We start from the raw sequence: 23,713 nt of genomic DNA, 5'->3' as shown, positions 1-23,713 counted from the left end.
TATTCCCTGACCTACCCCAAGAGTGGTTCTTGTCAGTTGTTCCCCTTTGCGTGGCACAGGCTCCAAACTGTTTAGGGTGACAAACAGAAAGACTGGTGTCAGGATCCTTTGTGTGTGCTGTAGGCGAAGCCCTTTAAGGTCTCCCCAGTCATTGTGTGAGGATGGCACATCCTGTCCACACCTAATCCCCTTTTTTGTCACTATGTGAAAGCAATATGCAAATCTCAACAACAAAGCCATTCACAATCAAAAGTTTTCATAACAAACAAGAACCCAGCCGTCACTTTTACAATGCTGTTTTTACTTCAACAGACTAAGAACATTCTCTGATTCGAATGGTATAAACTATTTATTTACATCTCTTTGAAATCTTTGTTTGCATGTTCATATCATTTGCGAAACATGTCATTCTGAAAGACAATACATAAATACTATAGACCATTTGAATCAGAGAATGTTCTTAGTCTGTTAAAGTAAAAACAACACTCTAAATGTGACAGCTGGGTTCTTTTTTGTTATAAAAGTTGTAAAGGCTCTACCCAGCTGCCCTTGGGCCAAACTCCCCTTGCTTTTGACCTTTCTAGAAGTGGCATTTTCAGAATTGTAGCAACCCTGATGAGGGAGAAATTAACTGGTCGAGGTAGGTGGAAGCTCCTAGAAGGCCTTAGAAACTTTAGGGCAGTACAATGCCAACTTTCTAAAAGTGGCATTTACAAAATTGTAATCTAAAATCTGACTTTATCATCGAAGAAGATTTTGAATTACAATTTATTTGAGAATAAACAGCATATCTCTATCATATTTGCTTCAAGTTAGCACTTATTAAATTTAATAAGGTAAACCAGTATTAGTCAATAGCAGAGCTAGGCCTCACCACAGTTGTTGTGAAGTGGAATATTAGTAGGGGCAAATATATATCTGCCACTGGCAATAAGGCCACAAACACAGTAGAGGGCTGAGAATAGCTCTTAGAAAATTATTCCCATGCTCAACCCTTGGTAGCTTGGCTGTGAGCAGGCAGGCTTAACTTCGAAGACAGGTATATAAAGCATTTAAAAACACCAATTCAGTAAATAATAAAGACACAATGTGCTATAAGAATGCAACACCAATTTATAAAAATAGGAAATATGTATATCTTTAAAATTCCACCAATATAACGAACATCGAATGTAGGGAACCTATGATATGTATAGTTTAAAGATTTTGCATTATCTATCTCATAGAAACCCATAGCGCCTTATCGGGACATCTGGTCGCGACAGACCGGGTCAAAGTAAAAGTTTCAGGCCACCACGATGGAGCCCTGCGTGGCTACCCCTTGTGGTAGGTCTCGGTCAAAGTTTTTACCTTCTGACTTAGAAACTTTTCTGGAGTTTTTCTTCCCAGGGTCTTTCGAAGCTCTCAGATTCCGTGAGGGTTCGCTGCATTGCCTTGCAACCAGCTCCCGGTCAAACTTATGGAAGTACGACCTCTGGAGCAGTCCAGCGGGATGAACCAAGTATCCAGGCCTACATATGGTTGAAGGCAGGCAGCTTGGCTTTCGCGGTAGCTCCCAGTCACCATTTCTTCGTTCGGACTTAGAAACCTTCACAGAGCTTTTTCTCGTTTGACCCTCAATGCTCTTCATATAAACATAAACAAAATAGGGAGTGGAGAGGTACCACTCATCCGAGTGGTGGAGGTGGATACTTCCTCCCGGTCAGATGCTAATAAACATATGGATCCACCCGTAGGTTGAGTATATTATGAAACTCCCACAAGAAGATGAAATGTATCCCACAGCCGTGGAGAATACAAATCAGTTGTTTAAATACCCCTCACAGACCCTTCAGCCTCCCTCCTATGTCCTGGGGAGTTATATGTCCCCGAAAGTACCTGCACTGCCTAAATTCCAGGTATTACAGTTCCTCTACCATTTTTCCCTTCATTCATGCTTGGTTACCCCATCTGTGTCTGCAATATTCCACTATACATAGTCAGTATATTGGTACTGGACTCCCCCTTAACGACAGAAGACCCTATGTCGCTTTATTAGCTCCCTCATCGGCGCTTAATACTGTACGCCCATCATATAACTGTATCTGATGAATGGGGTCATTAATAATGTTGAGGTTCGTAATATCCTTCTATTTTTTCAACTCTCCTATACATTCCCCCGGAATTTTCTCTATTGTTACCTTTGATATTTGAACACGGTATATATCATTTTAAATACTAATTCCATAAATTCTACTTTGGCGTTTGCCCAAGCCTAAACATATCTGGTCCCATAGAATGTTTATTAACACAATTCTATCTCCTTTTCTTCACCGGTGAACCCGGCTGGTACACATCCGGTTCCGGGTCACAGTAAACAGCGACAGCTGCTGTATAGTCCTTTTCGCTAGATTCAGGCTCGACCGGTTCACTTCCGGTTCCGGGTCCTGACACACAGAGGCAGCGGGCGAACGCGCAATGGTGCAGTCAGCATATTCGCGCGCCAAAAAACCTTGATTGAAGGGACTATTTAACGAACCATACCCTCGAGCTCAGTATCATCTACGGAGCTGACCGGGGTGGTTGTTCTGGCGGGACATTTTCCCAGGGATTCGTAAGTACGGCATAGCCGGTACCTGTAAGGAGTTCCTTTTTCGGACAAAATTCCGACACCATCTCCATTACCGATGGGACTTTTTTCTTGTTCTTCCTAATTTTATCGTTTAGATAGCCGAGTGGGCATTCCCACCACCCGGTCCTGAGCTCATGAAGTAATTTTCCCTTTACAGCAAGTATGTTTATTTTCCTTCCAGCGTGCTCCCTTTGGCATGATTTCCTTTGTCACTGGATGGTTTTAGAACTCAGGAACTTTGTTCCTGTGAGAATAGAGTGTGTGCTTTTTGTTATGTGTGTGTCTTAAAGTCAGTGTCTATGTGTTACACAGTATCTTCACCACAGATCACGTGATAACGTTATGGATAGCGTTAAGAAGAGAATATTGTATCACTTCCTTTTCAGATCACTAATCACAAATGATGGATTGATCTTCGATCTACGTGACGCATGTTTTTTTCTTTTAGGTAAATGGACCATATAAGACCTATTTAGGCATTACTAACCATTGGAAGTTATTTTCTTCCTACATTGATTCTTTCATTTTGAACACATCACTGTGAGTTTCAGGAAGGGATCCTTAAGTTCCTGAAGAAGAAGCTTGGGGATGCTTCGATACATGTCGGCACCATCAGGAGGCTTAGCTCATTGAGGCATACTTTCCTCCTCCCCCCACTATTTTACTAATACCAGCTCAAACGGTATAGTAAATTTCATTCGACCAAAAGAGCCAGGTATTTTTTAATTCACGTTTCCACTCACTCCTGACCCTTCCTCTCACACCCTCGCATCACACATAGTGGTTTCACTTATAACAGTGCTCCCGCGTAGACGTAGGTCGTAGCACGCCCCGTCCCATCGAGGGGCAGGAAGACCCCTATGATGAAGCATGACACCAAGGGCCCTTTTGGTGTGTGAGGGGTATTTAAACAACTGATTTGTATTCTCCACGGCTGTGGGATACATTTCATCTTCTTGTGGGAGTTTCATAATATACTCAACCTACGGGTGGATCCATATGTTTATTAGCCTCAATGCTCTTCACCAGGCCAGATTCGGTGATGGTTCGCCGACCTCGGATTTCGACTGCTCCCAGTCAAACTCTGGAAGTGGGACCTACTGAGCTTTTTAGTGGGACAAACCTGGACGGCATGCCGACTTGTGGTTGAAGGCAGGCAGCTTAGCTGGCCAGGTTGAGTCTGTCCCCTTATGGAGCTGTTTTCCAAAGTTGCTCCAAACGTCTCCAAACTTCTGGAACTTCTTACTGAAGTTCCCCAAAGGGTCCTAAAGTGTCTCAAACTCACTCCAAGGGTCTGGAAACTCCAAGATGGTCCTTGAAAGTTGAGGACTTCACTTCCCACAATCCACTTCGACAAAACCCTTACAAATCCACTGGTAGATTTCCAGGTTTAAAATTCTTTGTGGTGATGTTCCAGGTGAGCTTTGTTGACCTGTAGCTTGCAGCAAGTCCACTCTCTAGTCCTTTTACAGCAAGGTAGTCCACAGGGCTATAGTTCTAGATGGTGCAGAAGGTGCAATCTTTACAGTGCAGGCCTTAGGACATGCACATCAAACTTCTTAGCATGGCCAGTCTTGCTTTCTTAAGTTTCAAGCAGCAGATCTGAGAGGCTCTACTCCTCTCAGATACTTATTCCAAGTTCTCTGGGTCAAGTAGGAGGTCACTTCTATCTAATGGGGTGTAAGGTACCGCCCCAAGGTATGACCACTTCCTGCTGTTTGTGGCAATATTTTGTCCCAGAGTGCACCAATTATTCCAAATTCATAATATCTGACTTACCAGAAGGGAGAGAAGAGCTGGCTAAACACACCTGTTGGATGGCGAATCTCCATAGTCTCCCCCTTGCATCAGCTCATTCATTCCTTAAGCATAGCATCTGTCTGGGTTCAAAAGAGTAGAGTTGTAAATTACCCTCATGTCTTCCCCTTCCATTGAAGTCCATTGTTTATGACTTCTCCCCCTGCTGTGCCATTCCTGTGTAACAGAACACTGCTCTCCCAAGGGCTCTTCATCACCTCTTCGAAGAAGCCTGGCTAATCCACTTACCTCTGACCAATCAGGACAGACCACTAGAAGGCTGAATCTCTGCTTAAAGTCAAGAAAATCGTATAACTTCTTGTCTGTACATTTTAGGAGAAATTCAACAATATCATATTTTTGAGTGTATTAATACCATTCCGGGAAGTCTTTGAATTGGATTTTTAGCCTTCTCCTATCAAGAGTTAGTAGTTAATACCTTCTTGCCCTGTTAACCTATGTGGCAGGGGATTTGAGTTGGGAAAAATGGCTTCGGCAATTTTTCCAGCACCAGGCCTTATAAAAGCATATTTTATAAGTATACTGCCTATATCTACAGGACCCCCACCACTGGAATACCTAGAGGAGACTTTAGGAGTTCTGAATATGTAAAAATATTGCAGATCCTCCCTCCACAGTGCTCTTAGCACAACATTTGATTTTGTGCAGCATTTCACTTAACCCAGGGCATATAAAACTCATTTTAGAAGAGTCCTCCTTTTAGATACCTACCTGACCCCCCCCCCCCAACCCTGGGACACCTAGGGGAGACCCTGGGGGTACCTAATATGCTCAACCATTGTAGTGTATCCATTTGTAAGTGCCCCACACACCAAAGTCAAGTTTAGTCACAATTTAGTTTTTAAAAGTAGTCCTGCAACACAGGGCTACTTTTAAACTGACCCCAGGCTCAGCAGTGCACGCATACAAGTGCATAAAGGGCTACTGACCTGTAAACTGCCATGCCTATTATATACTAGGGACCTAGAGGTAGTTTCAACCCCCCTGCCCTATTATGTACTAGGGCCTTATAGGGTAGGTCATGCCAATCACAGGGGTACCCCAACCCAGAGTGTACCCTAGTGTATGTAGGTGTTTCAACTGTATTCTAAATTTCTCTTTCAGCATAGCATTGGCCCTGGGCCTGGTTAGGGAGAGCTCAGGGTCAGTCTGAGTCAGTTACCACCAGTACCAGTCAGCAAAATGTTGGGGGGTGCCCAGGGCACAGGGTGACTTTGCAACAACAGTGAAAATCACTTTTACATTTATTTCACTGTCAGGGCACGTACCCTGCCCTATGAGCCTTTAAAGCCTACCTTAAAGGTGACTTATAAGTATCAAAAGTGAAGAATTAGCCCTGCCTAAAGGTTTGTTTTGTCCAGTCTAAGTGGTCATTTAAGGTTGTACTAAAAACTGCAGAGAAAAGCCTGATACATGCTTTGAAAGACTATTATAGTGGGTTGCACCTTGGGTGTTGCTGTCCACTAAACGAATTTAATTTACATGCCATGGGTACATGTAGTATCATTTACTAGGTACTTACTAGCAAAGTCATTGTGCCAATCTGGTGTAGTCCTAATATCCAGCAAAAACCATGTCCGCAAAAATCAGGGTATGAAGACAAAAGGTTTAGGAGAATACCATGCCAATGATGCCAGATCTATCCCAAATCTTTATAAACAATGGTAAAGACCATGGTATTGTTCAAATTAACTAATTGTTAGCACAATTTAATGGACAGGAAAAGTTGAGGTACCATGCTGTGCTGCGTTGTGAAAATTAGAAAGGCAAGTACAGCATCCTCTCCACAACTATATTGCTCTGTTTTTCTCTCGCCCAGTGCTGGTTGCACTTTTGGAGGCCATGCGCCAATGCAGACACCCTAGCACCATTGTTCAAGTGTGGGTGTTCTGTCAAGTACAGGTTTTGTATCTGAAAGGGACCCTTCCAGTATAAAAGCTATGCTTTCATACTTTTCCCACTTTATTCTTGAGCTGTACAGGGTAGTATATAAGCAAGGTTTAAAAGGTTTTCAGTAGGAAAACTATCCTTACACCTGCTTCTAGGAGGTGAATGTTTTTGGGTGCAAATCCCTGACTTCGAATGTCATCAGATACGAATTTGCATCAAACCCCAGGTGAGTTTGCATGGAAATTCCCATGTACCACCATAGACTGTCCCCTTGATGCAGAGTAGCACTACACCCTACTTTATGTTGCATTAGGCAACTTTCCAATGTAAATTAGGATTTGCATTTAAAGGTAAATCCCAATACAACACTTAGTGCCATGTTTACATCACTTTTGTGACTCTCAACCTGAAGCAAAGTGCTGGTAAATGTCACCACAGTTTATGATTTGTACTAGTTTAGGAGTTGTGTAACGTTATACCTACTAGTGCGATGAGGGAGATACTGGCATTCCCTATAATGTAAGAAATATAGTTAGGTTAAGGCTTAAAGAAAGTGTAGAATCAGTCAAATTAATAGTATACATGAGCATAATGGGAGTGAACTAAAAATCATTATTATGTGAAGTATAATGGGATAAGCGTAATGCTAGAGAGAGCATAGGTAGAAGAAATAGAATACAGGTGAATGAATGAAGTAGTAACATATGTCTATTGACATAAATTGTTCACAAACGCCTGATTTTTCCTAACCCTACATGTGCAGCGTCCCTGCACTGTAGGTATACATTTAAGTTATACTTGAAAAGACATTTTACAGATTTTGCTTCCATTTAATTTTCGCAAAAAGTTGTTTTCAGTTATTAAACTTCCTTTCTTCTCATTTCTGCAACACTTGAAACGTATTCATTAAGTTCTAAGTTTAGAAGTAGAATTGAATGTGGGAAACACATTGTAATGTGTGTGACTGCTCACTACTGTGCAGGTGTCCATTTGCATTGCATCAGCCGGATAGCTCCTTTTCATTTCTCTAGGTAAGCTCACATCTACTCAAAGGTTTGGCATACACTGCTTGGAAAAGCTAGAAGTTTATTTTTAAAAATTGAATTGTTAATTGACTGGGGTTTGAGCCCTGTTCAAATAGCAACCACAAATCTTGTCAGGGTGAGGCACAATACAACCCTAAATTAATCTCTGCTCAACCCCCAGGTATCTTGGCTAAGAGCAGTAAGACCTAACCTAGAGGCAATGTCTAAGTATTTGTACTACACTTCAAACAGTAATAAAGTGAAAAACACCACACAAAGAGAATAGCATACAAAGTTAGAAAACTGTGGGGCATATTATCAAAAAACAGCATAAAAATTATCGCCGGCGATAATGGGCTTGATAATATGCCGTAGAGAATTCCAATAGAAGCCCATGTTCTGGTGTCAACATGGACTTCTATTGTAATTGTCATGGGCATATTATCAAGCCCATTATCGCCGCTTTAGCGGCAGTTTTCTGCCGCTTTAGCGGCGATAATTTTAACGCAGTGCTTGATAATATGACCCAGAGTTATTTTTAATAAACAAACCAAGACCAAAACAACAAACATCTAATCAGTGGGACCAAAGGCATGCAATTTCAAAGATTTAAGTGAAAATTGTGCCAAAAATCTCAAAGGTCCAAGCACAGGGTTCAGAGTTGTAAAAGATAACACAAATGGGTTAAAAAACAAAAGGGTGAAGGCAAAAAGTCCAAAATTTCTTAACTATTGGGGAACAGTGAAAATCATTATTGGAAATTTGGTTATTAGTTGAGGGGGTGAAATTCATGCTCAAACAGCAACCACAATTCCTGTCAGAGTGAATTCAGAAGCATTTCTCAAATTAACCTGTGCTTAACCCTTTGGTAGCTTGGCAGAAATGCAGTCAGACTTAACTTAGAGGAAATATGTAAAGTACGTATGCAGCACTTCAAACAGTAATAACGTGAAATCACAAACCAAATCCCATATCAATTTAGACAGATAGAGGCAAATGTAATAAATATTTTAAGACCAAAAGGTAAAAACCCAATCAGTAGAACCAGATATATGCAAATTTAAAGATTTAAGTGAAAATAGAGTCTAGAAGCACAAAGTGCCAACTGTGGTCATCTGGTCAAACTGGACAGGATCAAAGCCACAAGTTCAGGCTGACCATGTTGGATCACAGGCTGTATACAGTGAGCAAGTTAGGCCAGCTGGACAAAGTACCTTAAATCCTGGCATTAAGGAAGAGTTGCTCAGCAGCGGTTCCGAGGAAACTGTGGGCTTGCATTATCGTAAAGGATGCCATCGATGAGAGGTTCAGAAAAAAGGCAGGACTGCGATGGGAGATTCTGCATTGCTGTCGAGGCTGAAATCAACAAATGGCTTGCGATATAAGGACCTGCATTGAGAGTGCTGCAGTTCAGAAGAACTGTGGGCTGTGATGTGAGGTCCTTCTTTGGTGATTTAGGGGTTGTGTTGCACTACAGCAGTTCTGAATTGGCTGTGAGGAGATGAGTTGCATTACTACTCACAGATCCAAAAGTGGGCTTCCAGATCACCTTCAGGATCACTTCCAAGGATCTAGGGCTGGGATGGTACCACTTGGGGGTTAGGCCTCCCACAGATAGAGTGCAGATGCAGGGTCAAGTTGGTTGAAGCCTTTTCTGTCTCAGGCTCTGAAGAGGAGGCCAGCCAACTATCCCTTGGAGTCACACTAGTAGTCCTGGGATCAAGATGCAGGTATAGTTCTTGTACCTCAGGTAGCTGAGCAGTAGTGCAGCAGTCCTTCTTGTAGAGCAGCACAGCAGTCTTTCTGAGACTTCCACAAGCCCAGAGGTGTACTGAAGATTTGGGTCTGAGGGTCCATTATTTATACTGGCCACCCATTTTGAAGAATTCAAAGGTTTTGGAGGTTTCTGCTCCAAGGAACACTTAGAATTTCCTGCCTCCATGTCCCGACTTGAGCTGTCTGGGGGTCATAAAAGAATACTGTCAAAGATAAACATACTTTATTTTTCTAAACTGGTGTGGTGTCCATTTGTAGTGTTTTTAGTGTGTTACTGTGTGTGTTGTGTACAAATACTTTACACATTTACTCTAAGATAGGCCTGACTGCTCGTGCCAAGCTACCAATGGGGTGAGCAGGGGTTATCTTAGGAGTGTAATCCACTTATCCTTACTAGAAGGAATGGTCCTTACTTGGACAGGGTGCACACCACTGCCAACCAGAGACCCCCATGTCTACCAATTGTTGTTTATGGAGTTTATCTAACTGCTTCTTGCAATAAGTGAGACATTAGTATTTGTATTTGTATTAATAAAAAGTGTGTAAAATCCAGAGGCATCAAAGCACTGAAATGGTAAAGGCACAGTAGGGGGGAAGGACCTAACCTGGTTCTGGTTAAAACTATAGCATAAGAACAACTTTCCATTAAGCAAGAGCCACTTGTTTACCTGCCTATGAAAACTCAGATGCAAGTAAAGGATCCTTATGTGTTCCAGGAGGAAATTCCACAACCAAGGAGCTGGTGGCATGAAGGTACATTCCCCCATCTACCTTTCCTGCACCTGGAAATCATAACTTTGTTCTGTCCTGCTGATCTAAGAGATCTAGTTGGAACAAACACGTTGATGGCAGTCCTAAGATTGCAAGAAGCTTGCTGATATAGAGCTTTATGAACAAAACACAGGGCTTTAAAGGACACCCACTTACTTACTGGTAACCAATGGAGAGTTCCCAAGCTCTCGCTGACAGAGAAGTATTTTCGCAGAACTAGGACAAGTCGATCTGCCGCATTTTGGATAATCTGGAGCTTATTTAAGGAGCACTTATTTACATTTAAACAAAGGGCATTACAGTGGTCTAAGCGAGATGTGACATTCCCCAAACAATCCCTAGACACATTTGAGCATCTCCATTACCATATCACGAACACTTAAAAAAAATAATAATACAGAAATATTTGTATTATTGCAACGGATATATTTTTCTCATCGTAAACATACATGATATTAATGGACATATATATCACCACATTAGGCTAACATGCACAATTCGAAATATATAGAAAAATATTGGCTAGCTGCTTGCACATTTGGACACTTGTGTGCAGACAACATTTAAGTGTGTAGTAACTCCGGGGCCGATTCACAGAACTAATCTGAGACAAAATCCTAAACTTTCTACTTCTTTATTCACAGAAGACATTTAGTAATAGTAAAGTTAGGATTTTGTTTTAAGTTAGGATTTTGTCTTAAATTAGAATGTTGTCTTAAATTAAGATTTTGTCTTAAGTCAGGATTTTGTCTTAAGTTAAACTTAAATTGAACCTAAGTTTGTCTTAAGTTTTGGTTTTAAGACAAAATCCTAATTTAAGACAAAATCCGAATTTTACGACTACTAAATGCCTTCTGTGAATACCAAAAGTAGTAAGTTTAGGATTTTGTCTCAGATTAGTTCTGTGAATCGGCCCCACTCTGTCTAAATTCTGCTTTAGCTGCCCTGTAGTGTAGGATACCTGAATCTCTGGCCCCTGGGGGTGGCTGGCAATTTTTGTCTGCGTGGAGCACAGAGGTTAGCTGCCACGTGCATCAATTGGACTCTTGTATTCAATGGACTGTGTGATTGATCTTTTTCCTGCTCACTACCATTCTGGGAACCAGGCTGCTCTTTATCCAGCCTCTATTCAATGCTGTTTTCATGCCTTTTTTTCTTCTGCTTGTGTACTCCTTCTCGTCTCAGCTTTGTTTGATACTCGATAATGTGTTTTTTTATAATTGACAGAGGAGTAACTGTTTGGACTGTAGACCAAGTAATCCCCATATGATAACATCCAGAGTGGGCTGACATCTTGTACTGGAGGCAGCATGCTTTGTGTGTTTTTCACAATTATATCCCCTGATCTTGAGAATGCCCTTGACCCAACATTGCAGCACCATCTGTAAAGCATGACTGTTTAGGAGTTTAGACACTCTACTAACTTTCCAAAGGTCTGAAGACTGATTTCAACATACCAGTGTTAATCCCTGCGCACTATTGAGTCCTCTTGTGGAGACACACACAGAGCAATGATAGCTTCTGACATTCAGTGAATGTACATATGAGTGTCTCACTGACTGCACCTTTAAGTGTCCCAAACCCACACTCTGCTACCTTTGAGCAGAGTACTCCTCATCTGTCTCTGCTTAACTGTCCGCATTGAATGTTCAAATCACCTAAATGTGTACGGTACTTTGTGTTCCATCTTCCACATCAGAAGTTATCGCTACCTGTTCCATCATGATTGTCCACAGTGCAATTGCTGAAGGCTGCTATTGCTGGGTCGACACAACTGAAGGTTGTGCATCTTGAGGTAGGTAGGTATGGCTGCAGATGATGCTGTCAATGCTGATGTGACTGTGTATCTTAGGAAGGTTGTGTTGTTGCACCTGATGTCACTGACGTAGAAGAAGGCATTCTTCCCTTGCCGCTTGGAACTGATGTGTTAATTTCTTCCTCTTGAGTGTGCATTCCTAGGAGCTGATACATTCAATCAAACTAATAGTACTTAGAACATGTTTGATAGTTCACAGTGTACAGATCCATGTTTCAGCTCTGCTTACGTGCAGCTCATCTAGGGCTTCCTAAATTAACTCTATTCACACCACTCAACCTCTTTCGGCATTGAGAAAGGTGGTACACAGGATATTATTTAAATTATTGGAAAATTAAACATTTTATTTCGGGTGAACAAAGTTTTCAGAGATAAATATGTAATAAGTTGTTCCCTGATAGCTTTAGGTCTTGATCTGATTGGCATGAGGTCCCAATAGTTTTTGAGCTGCTCCTGTCAATAGACAACATCTTATATCCAGCATTTTTTAGAGGAGTGGGTCAGCGACAAATGCATTGCCTCCTGCTGTTTGACTATTACAGGAAATAACGCCACCATGCATCAAGCCCCCTTCTGGATATCTTTTAAGTACCCCAGAATTGTGGTTAACAGAGTGTTCTGCTCCTAAAAATCAGTGATCCGACCTAATGCATCAAACACAAATGTCAAGGCAGTCATCTGTGGGCATTTCCAGTTTAAAACATAATTTAACACACTGCACCTCACGTTTGGGATTCTCTGTAATATTTTGTGTTGTAAGGAAGGTGCCCTCCGGGTAGCCATTCCCCAGTGTTGTTAACTATAGGCATTTCAGTTTAAAACAGCTCCCCGGGCCGCAGTCAATGGCAGTGTCATATTTTGAAGAGGTGGAATCGAGCCTGCTAACACACAGTCTAGTCTTGCATGTCTCTAAACAAAGTGGGGAACAAAGAGCTATATTTAATGAGGTCCTATACCTGCTCTCCTCCTGGACTTATGTACCTAAACACATTGACTGGAGTAGTTCCTTTCTAGGGGAAGATTAGTCTTGCATGTTGTTAGAGGCAATTTCAGCCCCAGACAGTATATCTCACTGTATCCACCGCAGTTTTGGGGCACCCCTTAGATGAGCACATAATGGAGTTGATTGGGTAGGATGCCTCATTTTCTGTCTCTAGTGTGATGTGCAGTGAAATGGCATAGTGCAGTGCAAGTAGTATGTAAACTAAGCCTCTATGTACTAATAGTATAGCTCCAGATCAGGTGCGCACATTCTCCCTGCTCGAATGGCAATCTGAACACTTTCCATGTGACTCCAGGTTGCTTCCCTGTCCACAATAACCTAATAATATTTGATCTAATGCAATAAACAAATTCATAGTCAGTGGTAGTTTAAATTGAATAGACACACTCTTCTTCAACTTCATCAATGTTCTCCCATAGTTCTCATGTCATATATCATCCACATCCCTACTAATAATACCTTACATTCATAAATTAAGGTATAAGACCCTCCATCCTCCCATTTGAGTGGATGGAGAATTTTAAGTCTATACCTGGGTGTAAATCTTCACTCAAAAATTATGAATAGCAAATAAGTGCAGAGTGAAATCTTGGTGTTAAAGTATATCTACCCATGAATATGTCTACACATGCAAATGCAATCTTTGTGTATCGAGCTTTTGGTCTCCAGAAAGGTAGGCAATGAACTAGCCACTTGGTCAAATGGCATCCATTTGATACAACATAACTTTTTAATCTAAGACAGAGTGCAATATGTTTTTTCAATTTAATACAAGATCGTTTAGGAATCATTAAACAAACCACTGTTGGATATTTAAAATGTAACAACGGAATGAAATTAAAAATAAGTTGTTGGAATAAAAACAATTTAAATAGCTATTTTTAATTCTTACTGATTATTAACTATTAATACAGTGAAAGTGACAGGTACGGTAGGCACAGCCCTCTTAAAAGGCCTTTATTTTCTTGACTTGGTCTTCAGTTTGTGGTAGAAACTGAATAACCAGACACATCATATTCATTGTCACTATTTTAGCTGGATCTGAGCTCCAAGATTCTATCAATTTTATTTTATTCAAGTCGCTTATGACCTGCTTATGAGCTAACATTACTTTTGGCAGATGAAAGATCTTTACTATGTCATCTACAAAAGGAATATTTTCATATCAATCATTCTTGAGATAAGTTTCAGAAGTGTATCAAATATGGCTACCTATATTTAGCAGAATATTATGTACGTTACTCAAAGTTTTTTTTCTGCCTACAATAACTACAAGCTCACTTTATGTAACAGTTTAAGTGAGATGGATGTGGAACTTTCTGTAAAATCTACTCACATTACTATTGATTCTGTGAAATCTGTGAGGTTAAGGCCAAGCACATCATGGAAACAGTTTTTTCTCGCTTGAACAATGTCATGACCTCAGATCACCTTAACCGTATCTATCTATTCTCATATTTATTGCTCAATCCACATCATTTGATGTCATTGATCAGCCCACACTGCTTTCAGTCTAGTCAACGTTGGTATCACTGACTCTGCACTCAAGTGGCTCACATTCTGTTTCTGACCACAACTTTTCTGTTTCTTGGTCATCCTCTGTGATCTACTCTTTACCTCTGCCAGTAAGCATCTCCAAGGCTCACTTCTAGGCTCTTTTACACATCCTCCTGTGGCAGTATCATCCCTTTTTCTGGCTTCCACTGTCACCTATATGCAGGTGATATTCAAATATTTCTCCCATTTCCTACATTGTCGCCAGCACCAAATCTCACACTCTTTCACAGATTTCTGTGAGAGGCTAAGGTGTGGGTATGCACCATGTCAGTGAGCAGGATATACTTTACGTTCCATTACAGAAGGAAGAAAAGCATGAAAACCAGGGAAGGGATTAAATTGTGGAACATATATTCCCTACAGACTATTGACACTGTAACTGTATAATGCACAAGGGTTGCAGAAGCAGTCCAGATTTTCCTGGACTTTCCATAAACCTGCTTTTTACTGTGTGGAGTGGTGTGGTGCAAATGGGAAGCAATATGTATTTTTGCAGAATAAGTGGTGTTCCCCTGTCACTCATCTTAGTGAGGCCCAGTGGGAAACATTGCCATTTTACATGTACTCGTTTTTCTTAAGTTACCTTCTCCTTCACACATTGACGCTTGACACACATTAGCATGCATGACAGTGCAGGATTCATTTCAATAAACTGCATTTGATTACAAATTCAACTTTGTAAAAGCTCTATCATGACACCTTGAATATCCTGTACAAGGTTTGAACATACACTGTGCAAATGTGGTTGCTCGTTGTTCCTCCATGCAGAAACGCAGCTGTCTACAGAACATAAATATTGGTGGCCTGACTAAGGTCTCGGCTTGGAGCAAGGATGCTTTTTGTTATAAATAAACAAGCATATCCGGGTATAGGAAGAGGAGCACTTGCTGTCATTGCATGGTCACTACACGCTGAAACCTCAGCCCAGAAGTTTGCTGATCCCTCTGCGTGGAGGGATGTCCAACGTATGACCAAGATGGGGACCGACAAACTTTCCCTTCAGGTAACGGGGGTTGGATAGTCCAATAGGGGATTCTTGGCAGAACACACACACACACTCACCCTAGACACTTAGATTAGGGAATGCATAGTAGGAGTACGCTATCTAGATATTGTTTTATGAGCTCGCATATATTCATTGTGTAGCATGATTGTGGAACTGTTAACTGTCCTTATACTACAATTTACTCTTATCTGCTTCTAACTATTGATCATTGCAGCACATATATTCTAGATAAGAATCGCGATGGTTCAATAAATATTGAAAATGCCCCACTGTGTATTTTTTGTATATTTCCCTGAGAGAGAGCACAGGTGACTGAGCGAAATGGTTCTAGACCTGTTACCATGATTCCAGGTGCTGTCCGAGTTGACATGTTCTCTGGTGTAGGGGTTCTTATGGTGGTACTGTTAGCTAGCTGGCCTGTAGGACAACATACCATGAGGGGGTGCACAGAATCAGTCGGGCATCTTCCCAAAATTTATGTTATCCAACAAATGTGCAGTTCCTACTGGAAAGTTGAAATTACACAACACCCTTGTATCCAGCTTCTCAGCCTGGATAGGATGTGCTTGTTTCCCATTGGAGTTTAAATTAGCATGTGCCGTCTAGTTGAACCTAGAATTAACCTGAAGTCTACCACAGTGTATGGCCAGGTTGAAGTTGGTGATAATGTATATAAAAGCTGGTGGTTGTGGTCGGGGTGCAGAGAGGGTTCCCCTGCAGTCTGCTTCTGCATGTATGCCATGCATGTTTTTGGGTATTTGGGGCTGAATGCTGATGCATGGCGCTGGATGCTCTCCAGGTGTATCTGTGGCTTGGATCTGCTTAATTAAACTTAAACTGTACAGATTTTTCTTTATGAATAATGATGCTGTGTAATGTCAATCCCAGTATTCTCCTATATCTGGACAATGGAAAAGAACACTAATGCATTTGTCCCTGCTGTCCTCAATGACCCTGCAGTGTGCTTCTAGCTGGAGTTCTGATACATTTCCTGATAAGAAGGAGCAATATTGACCCTTTATTCTTGTCTCAGTACACCAAGTTTTTTCTTTGCTGCTTGCCTGCCTTACCCTGCCTACCAGTTCTGCAGTACAAGCACTCCACTCATTTTACCTAGAATTACAACCAGTGAAGCAGTATATTCATTGGTCTTGACAGGTGAGAATTTGCCTCTGTCTCTTTTACACACTGCAGCACATTCCAACAGGTACTGTGATATTTCAATCATGTAACGGTGTCACTGTAGCTCAGAGTCTCTCTGCTGCTCGGTATTCACGGCTCTGTGCATCTTAGCCTCTGGTCCGTTCAACTCGCTTTACTTGTAGAGGTATCAGCGTTGGGGTAATTACTCAAAGTACAACATACTATCGAATCAAGAACTATATTCACTGGGCTCCAATATTGTGGAAAATATCATTGGATTTCCCCATAACTGCATCAGGTCCCTTGAGATTTCAATAATGTGTCTGTGTTTTTCTGCATTTGTGCCCTAGTGGCTCTTTGCAACTCTGATTCAGTTTCTCTCTGGCTCTTTGGACCAGTATAGTTCTATATGAGCATGTTTTAGTGTTCCCCTTACATTTAATGCAGGAACACTATTCTACTCATTCCTCCACAATGATTGTGTCACATTCCCTGGTGTCCAGTCAACAAGAATATGCTATTGACTGCCACAATAATGAAAATGTTGTCTGGAACTATGCGATTTCAATATAACAGTATAACTGTGCATTGTTGGCAACATATCTTTCTGACGTTGTGTCTCTGTGGTTCTGCATTCTGTCTGTCAGTGTCTCCTGTCTGATTATGTATGACTCTGTCCACCGCTGCTTGATCTGCCTGACTTTACTCTCCCTTCAATGACTCTGGGGCATATGTATCAAGCAAATTTTTAGTCGCAAACGCTGCGATTCGCAAAATACAGCGTTTGCGATTAAAAATTCGCAAAACGGGATGTATTAGACAAATTCCCAACGCAAATTTAAGGAATCGCTAATTTAGCGATTTCTTAAGTTTGCGTAAGCATTTAAGAAATCGCAAGTTGCGATTTCTTAAATGAAATGTAACACTCACCAAAGGATTGCGATTAATCCTTAAGAAATCGCAAATTACCACCAACTACTAGTTGGTGTTAATTTGCGATTTCTTTTAAAAATGCACGTTTTGTAATTTTACAAAGTGCCACGTGATGCACATACATGCCCTTAGGGCATGTATGTGCGCCATATGACCACACATGCTAATTTCAGGGGTGTATCAGGGTGTCATCTTGACACCCTTGCACCTTTGAAATTATTCTCAATTTGCGATTAGCAAATTGCGATTCGCAATTTGAGAATTACTTCCCATACATTCCTATGGGTCTCCTGGCCCATAGGAATGAATGGGCAGGTATTCCTTAATTGCGATTTCGCAATTTGCTAATCGCAATTAAGGAATTTTAAGAAATCGCAAAAAGTTTGCAATTTTTTAAATACATCCCGTTTTGCAATTCTCAAATAGCGATTCCTTTAAAATCGCTATTTGAGAATTGCAAATGGTGATGTTGATACATATGCCCCTCTGTCTGCTCAGTGCTAATCTCTGCCTGCTGTCTGACTGTGCCTTCTGCAACTGCATGCCTGACTTTCCTTGGCTCTCTTTGCAATTTCGACCAGGATTATGCATATTAAACAAACACACAGATTTTTGGTTGAGTTTTCAACTTTCACTGATTACCGCCAACAAATTGAGGCTGAAATCCAAAAGTCATTGCTAAATATGAAGAAGCACTTCCACCAACAACTCATGCATCACATTCTCAGTGAACTTGTGACCCTTTGCAACCGGGTTCCTTGGACCACATGGTTAACACTGTCACTGCACCCCACCTACCTGTCTGCTCGTGGTCATGAGTGAACCTCCCAAATTTGCTTTTTCTTGTAAACTACCAATCACTCAACCATTACTTATCATCTTCTTTGCCCATGTATTTGCACATATTGCCATTCGTTTGCTTCAGTATTATGCCCTGTAACATGTAAGGCTTCTATGGAATATACACCTGTCAAATTTCAACATCTTTGTTTAGCCTTTAGACTCTAGAGGACTTCAATCTGTGGGGCGCAACCCCCAGGGGGGCCGTGGAGTCATGGGAAGGGGGACACGTATTTTCATGTCTCACTTCTGCCTCGAATCTAAAACATGTGCTGGGGCATATTAGCAAGACCGGCGATAAAATGATCACCGTTTTAGCGGCAAAACGTCGATAATGGGCTTGCTAATATGCGTTATAGAATACCAATTAAAGCCCAGGTTAGATGTGCAGGACATCTAACCTGGGCTTCTATTGGAATTCAATAACGCACATTAGCAAGCCCATTATCGACGTTTTAGCAGCAGTTTCCTTCCGCTAAAACGGCGATAATTTTATCGCCGGTCTTGCTAATATGCCCCATGTGCTCTTCCTTGTGGAAACCGTGACGCCTCATTCTGGTGGTTAAAATGCTTCAGCTGAAGTTGATTGTGTCTCCTGTAATGTGAAAAGAAGAGGCTGGGCAGACATGGTAAACAATCCTTGGTGCCAGGGTGCCTGCTGGCTAAATGATATGCAATTGTGTGTTATGAGTTAATCTGCAAAAAAAGTTTGAAGTAATCTGTCAACGTGGCTCATCATTCCAATATACTCTGACAACTCTCACATTTCTGTTTCTGTTTTCCATAAAACGATGGTGCATGCATGTTCTGTCAATCACATGGATCAGCAGCCTATTGGCATATACATCTGACATACACATATGTTCTTTGGCAAGTTGATCAAACAATGAGCAACACTTCTAAGACAATACTGCAGGCTTCTAAGTCCTCCATTCCTCTTTTCCAAGCTTTGTAATTGTAAAGGGGTGATTAGAAAGCAATGTCTTTTCTTTTGCGCTCCAAGCAGTTGGCACATGGCGCCGCTTCTTTTCTCCATGCCTTTGTTTCAGATTTAGGGGCATATTATCAAGGGCGAAATCGCTGCTTTAGCGGCACTTTTTGCTGCTAAAGCGGCGATATTTATATCGCCCTATCAGCAAGCTGTCGCTAACAGCTGTTAGCGACAGTTTACTGGCAATAGCGCCCCTTGTCAGCATGCCTCCCATGGCATCGCTAATGAGATGCAAAGGAGGCGTGCCTGACAAGACTCCCTTGGAAAAATATCACTAACCCAGCTTCGTCATATTGACAAGGAGGGGTAGCGATATTTAAAATCACGTTAAGTATGCCTTAACGCAGAAATTTAACGTCTGTTAAATTCCTGACTAAGGCATACCTAACATGGGGGGTGGATTGTGTGGCTAAGCCCACAGGCCCTATCATCTAGGATATCGCCGTTTTCCACCATGGAAAACGGCGATATCCCCACTATCTCTGGAATTTGTATCACCTCGGCGATGCACGTTGTTGATAACGCGCTAACCGGGCGATAAATTCCAGAGATAGCCGGCGATAAATTTGCAAGCGCTATGCGCGCATTGCGATATTTATCGACGGATCTTGATAATATACCCCTTAATTCTTCAAATTTATCTTAGTGTTTTGTAGCATGTGATATGTGTAACATCTCTTTACTAATACAAATCGTGGAAAGCGGTAACGTCAATATACATGCTGGTAGCCGTTTTATGCATTACTGACACTGCATGAAAAAATATTTATTTTCACATTTTTGGCTATGCCTTTGACTGATCTGATACAGAGTAAAACTGATCATGCTTTGCACGACACATAATCCTATCTTGACAAAGAAGTCTAGAAAAACGACACTAAAACGGAGAAAAGTTGACGAACCAGCAACGTCAAAGTGTACTTGACTAGGTAGAAGCAGTATGAATAATCAAATAGTGAATTAAAGATGTTTAGTATCTGATTGCCTCATATTTTTAAAAAAGATGTCATGAAAAACAATGATGAAACTTAGCATTTATATTAACTTCATTAAAGAGTGTCATAACTAACTCAACTTGCACATATGTTAGATGACTGAAACTTACAGTATACCTGCCTAACATTGTCAAGCTAATTTATTCAAAGAAACAAAGTTAGTTTAATGATTTTTGGAAATAGTTTACATGTTGCTATGCTTAGAAATTGTTTGTAATAGGCCATAGTGAGAGTTGAACATTTATGTGTAACAATTGCTGACAATATTACAAAATGCTTATATATGATATGTTTGATTTGTCTCATTATGCTTTAACCTAATTACGAGTTTATTTTACTAAATAAGAAATACTAACTTTGAAATACATTTGAGATTTCTCTTCTCCTTAGGATGAATTATTTCATAGCCTTGTGCAATGGACCTTGGAACGTTTCTTCAAATATTGCTTTATTTGTTCTTGTTCATGTGACATTCTTTATGTGACAAGAGACTTTATTACAGCCCACCTTTGTGTATGAATGGTGGGATCATCATCCTTGGACTATATCCATGAAAGCAACAATGTAAATTAGTTCTTTGTCAGCTAACTTGAAAGGACTGAATGGACAGTCTATTCTCATGTTGAGCATGGGCAAGTATGTTGGAGTATCAATTTGCACCTGGAGAACGGAAGAATGGTTACATGATGGTCAGACCATTGTGGACCGACCACTGATGTCATAGTGACAACTATGAACTATAAATGTGCCTTTACTAGGAGGAGGCACAAGCTCTGGTACCCCCTTACACTTTTCTTTATTCCACCCTGCCTGCTGGACTTTCTCTAGTATGCCCTTGTCTTTTTGCACCTTGCCGATGAACTTGCCTGTTAGACAATTTTGACCAGTTTGGTGAGAGACCAGACTTGAAGTCTCCTGATTAATTTTCCATTCCCCTTGTCTTTGCCCATGGATTTTTCTAGTGGACTTTAACTTGATCCCTTCCCCCATACTAAGAGAAACTTTGCAAAACCATCCTTCTGCATTTGTCGGTGGTATGAATTACTAACAAATAGGAATCATCCTCTTATGGATGTCTGTATTTAGCAATAGATTTACTATGACTAAATGTGTGACTTTATATTTCAAGCTTGCTTTGAAATAACCCCTGGGTGGGCCAGGTACTGGGTGCATATGGTAGATTTAGGATGGGGAGCACAGGGCCTCCTCCTAGGGCTTCTCAAAGCCCCGTGGACTGCCACCTCCCTGGGGCACTTTTCATTATGAATGCAGGTGGGCCCACTGGACCTGCCTGCAGCCCAGGGGACCAGCACCTCCCCGGGGCTATTTACAATTGTGTGGGCCTCACAGACCCCTTTTGCCCTGGGGACTGCCACCTCCCTGGTGCTAATTAAAAGAATATGAGGAGGCCTTGTGGACCCCCTGCTCCAGGGACTGCCTCCTCCCCATGGCACCTATTTTAATTGAAAAAAAGTAGACATGGCCCTATTGCCTCCTCGCAGTCCTGGGGACCACCACCTCCCCGGGGCGCAAGTGCAATAATTAAGATGGTTCATTGCAATCCCCCGGCGATCACCACCTCCCTGGGGAAAATGTGTATAAAGGAGTGGGGCAACGTGACCCCCCCTCAAGGGGCCTTAGTTGGCCCTGGGGACCGCCAACCTCCAGGGCAAACTCCAGCAGGCACCCCGGGACATTACAGTTAGCTATGGCATGGCAGGAGCACTGCTTCCGCCATGCCATAGCAAACAGTGTGCTCTGCTTTGAGCAAGTGAGAGCATTTCCTCTCGCTTGCTCAAAGCTGAGAACACTTTGTTTTTTACACTCAGGGAGCTGCATGTCAAAAAGCAATGCCGGCTCCCACAGGAGGTGGGAAGCCAGCCTGGCACTCAGGGGCCTTCAGGGTCCCAAACATGGACACTGTGGGTGCCCTGGGTACTCACACTACAGGCAAGGCCCCAGGAGATGTGGGTCCCATTTTATTAACTTGTTTTGCCTTACTATCTAGTTTTTCACATACTATTTTAAGGAACTTCCTAGTTCTCCTAACAGTAGCCCTTTTCTCTTTAATGACATTGTCCAGATTCTGTCCCTTTGCTTTCTGAGTAATAAGGAGGTAGTATCCTTAATTCTGTTTCTTTCTTTTTTGTGTTTTGTCATTTTATATATCTGTTTTTGAGTAGACGTAGAACCCTGCAAAAAAAAAGATGTATATAACTTACTTGCAGCCACCAGTAGGTAATTTTAGATAGGATTTAGTTTATGTTGAAAGAGCAACTTTTCATTTGCCAATAACTTTGGCCTTGTTTTACGAATCCTCTCAAAATGTTCAAATCCTGTTTGCCACTCACATCAAATGCTGTCTTGAAAATTTCTGGGTGATCCGTCTAGTGGGAGCCTAGAAAAAGTGGGGTTCCAAAACACGTTTTCCCCATTTTAACTTCCATAAGAACTTTAGACTCAGCAACAGTAGTTGCAGAGTTATTTAAACAAATTCCCAATTGCTTATATAGGGACACAGAGGATCTGCCACACCTCCCGATCTCATGCTGAGATCTGATTGACTGCCAACACTTCAAACCAGGAAGTCACGGAGGCCATTTTGAAACTCGACTTGAGCCGAGTCCCAGAAAAAATATAACAAATAAATAAAAAGGGGGCAGGGTAGAAATACCCTGACCTCCTTGGCCTCTTGGGGGGTCCCATTGGGACCCACAAGGCTGAAAATGCATTTAAAAAGAACACTTTTAGGAGGAATTGTGTTGGATCTGAGGATCTTGCTAACATTTTAAAAACGGAACTGCGGGCTCCTGCACTATGTTAGCAATTGGCCCCGGGGTGGGCCCGGTTCCAGAGGCATGTTGGTAATTAAGGAGGGGGGTGCATGGGCCCCTGCCTGGGGCTTAATAATGCCCCAGGGACCACCACCTCCCCGGACCTTATTCATTTTTAAAAGGCGGGTCTCTCTGACACCCCCCAGCCCCGGGGACCACTACCTCCTTGGGTCCACATGCCAAAAAAGAAATTGGGAGCATCTTGGACCCCCATGCCCTGAGGGCCACTACCTTCCCCGAGCTAATGTATTATTGTGGGGGGCCTCTTGTATCACCCCTGGACCCAGGGATCACCAACTCTCCAGGGCCATTATGAATATACATTGGGGGACATCTTTTTTAAAAATATTTGGGAGGGGGGTCCTGCCTCGCCCTGAGGACTGCCACCTCCCTGGGGCAGGCTCTACACGTAAAAAAGAAGGGGGGCCACACGCCTCCCTACTAGAGCCATATATAGCCCTTGAGATCGCCACCCCTGAGAGCCAGCTCCTGCTATGTCCCCGGGGTGCCCACCCCAGGAGCATAGCTTTTTGCTGTGGCTTGGCGGGAGATTTACCACTCCAACCAAGCCATAGCAAATGATCAATTTCCAGCAAGAGAGCGCATACAAAATTTTCTATCTTGCTGGACACAGAGCAGAATTGCTTTCAGAGACAGGGAGCTGCATGTTCAGCTGCACAAGGGAGGCAGCTGGCATGGACCGT

The sequence above is a fragment of the Triturus cristatus genome, chromosome 8, assembly GCF_964204655.1.
Source record: "Triturus cristatus chromosome 8, aTriCri1.1, whole genome shotgun sequence".
Taxonomy (NCBI): Eukaryota; Metazoa; Chordata; class Amphibia; order Caudata; family Salamandridae; genus Triturus; species Triturus cristatus.
The sequence above is the reverse complement of the archived record's forward strand: the minus strand, read 5'-3'. Positions refer to the sequence as shown.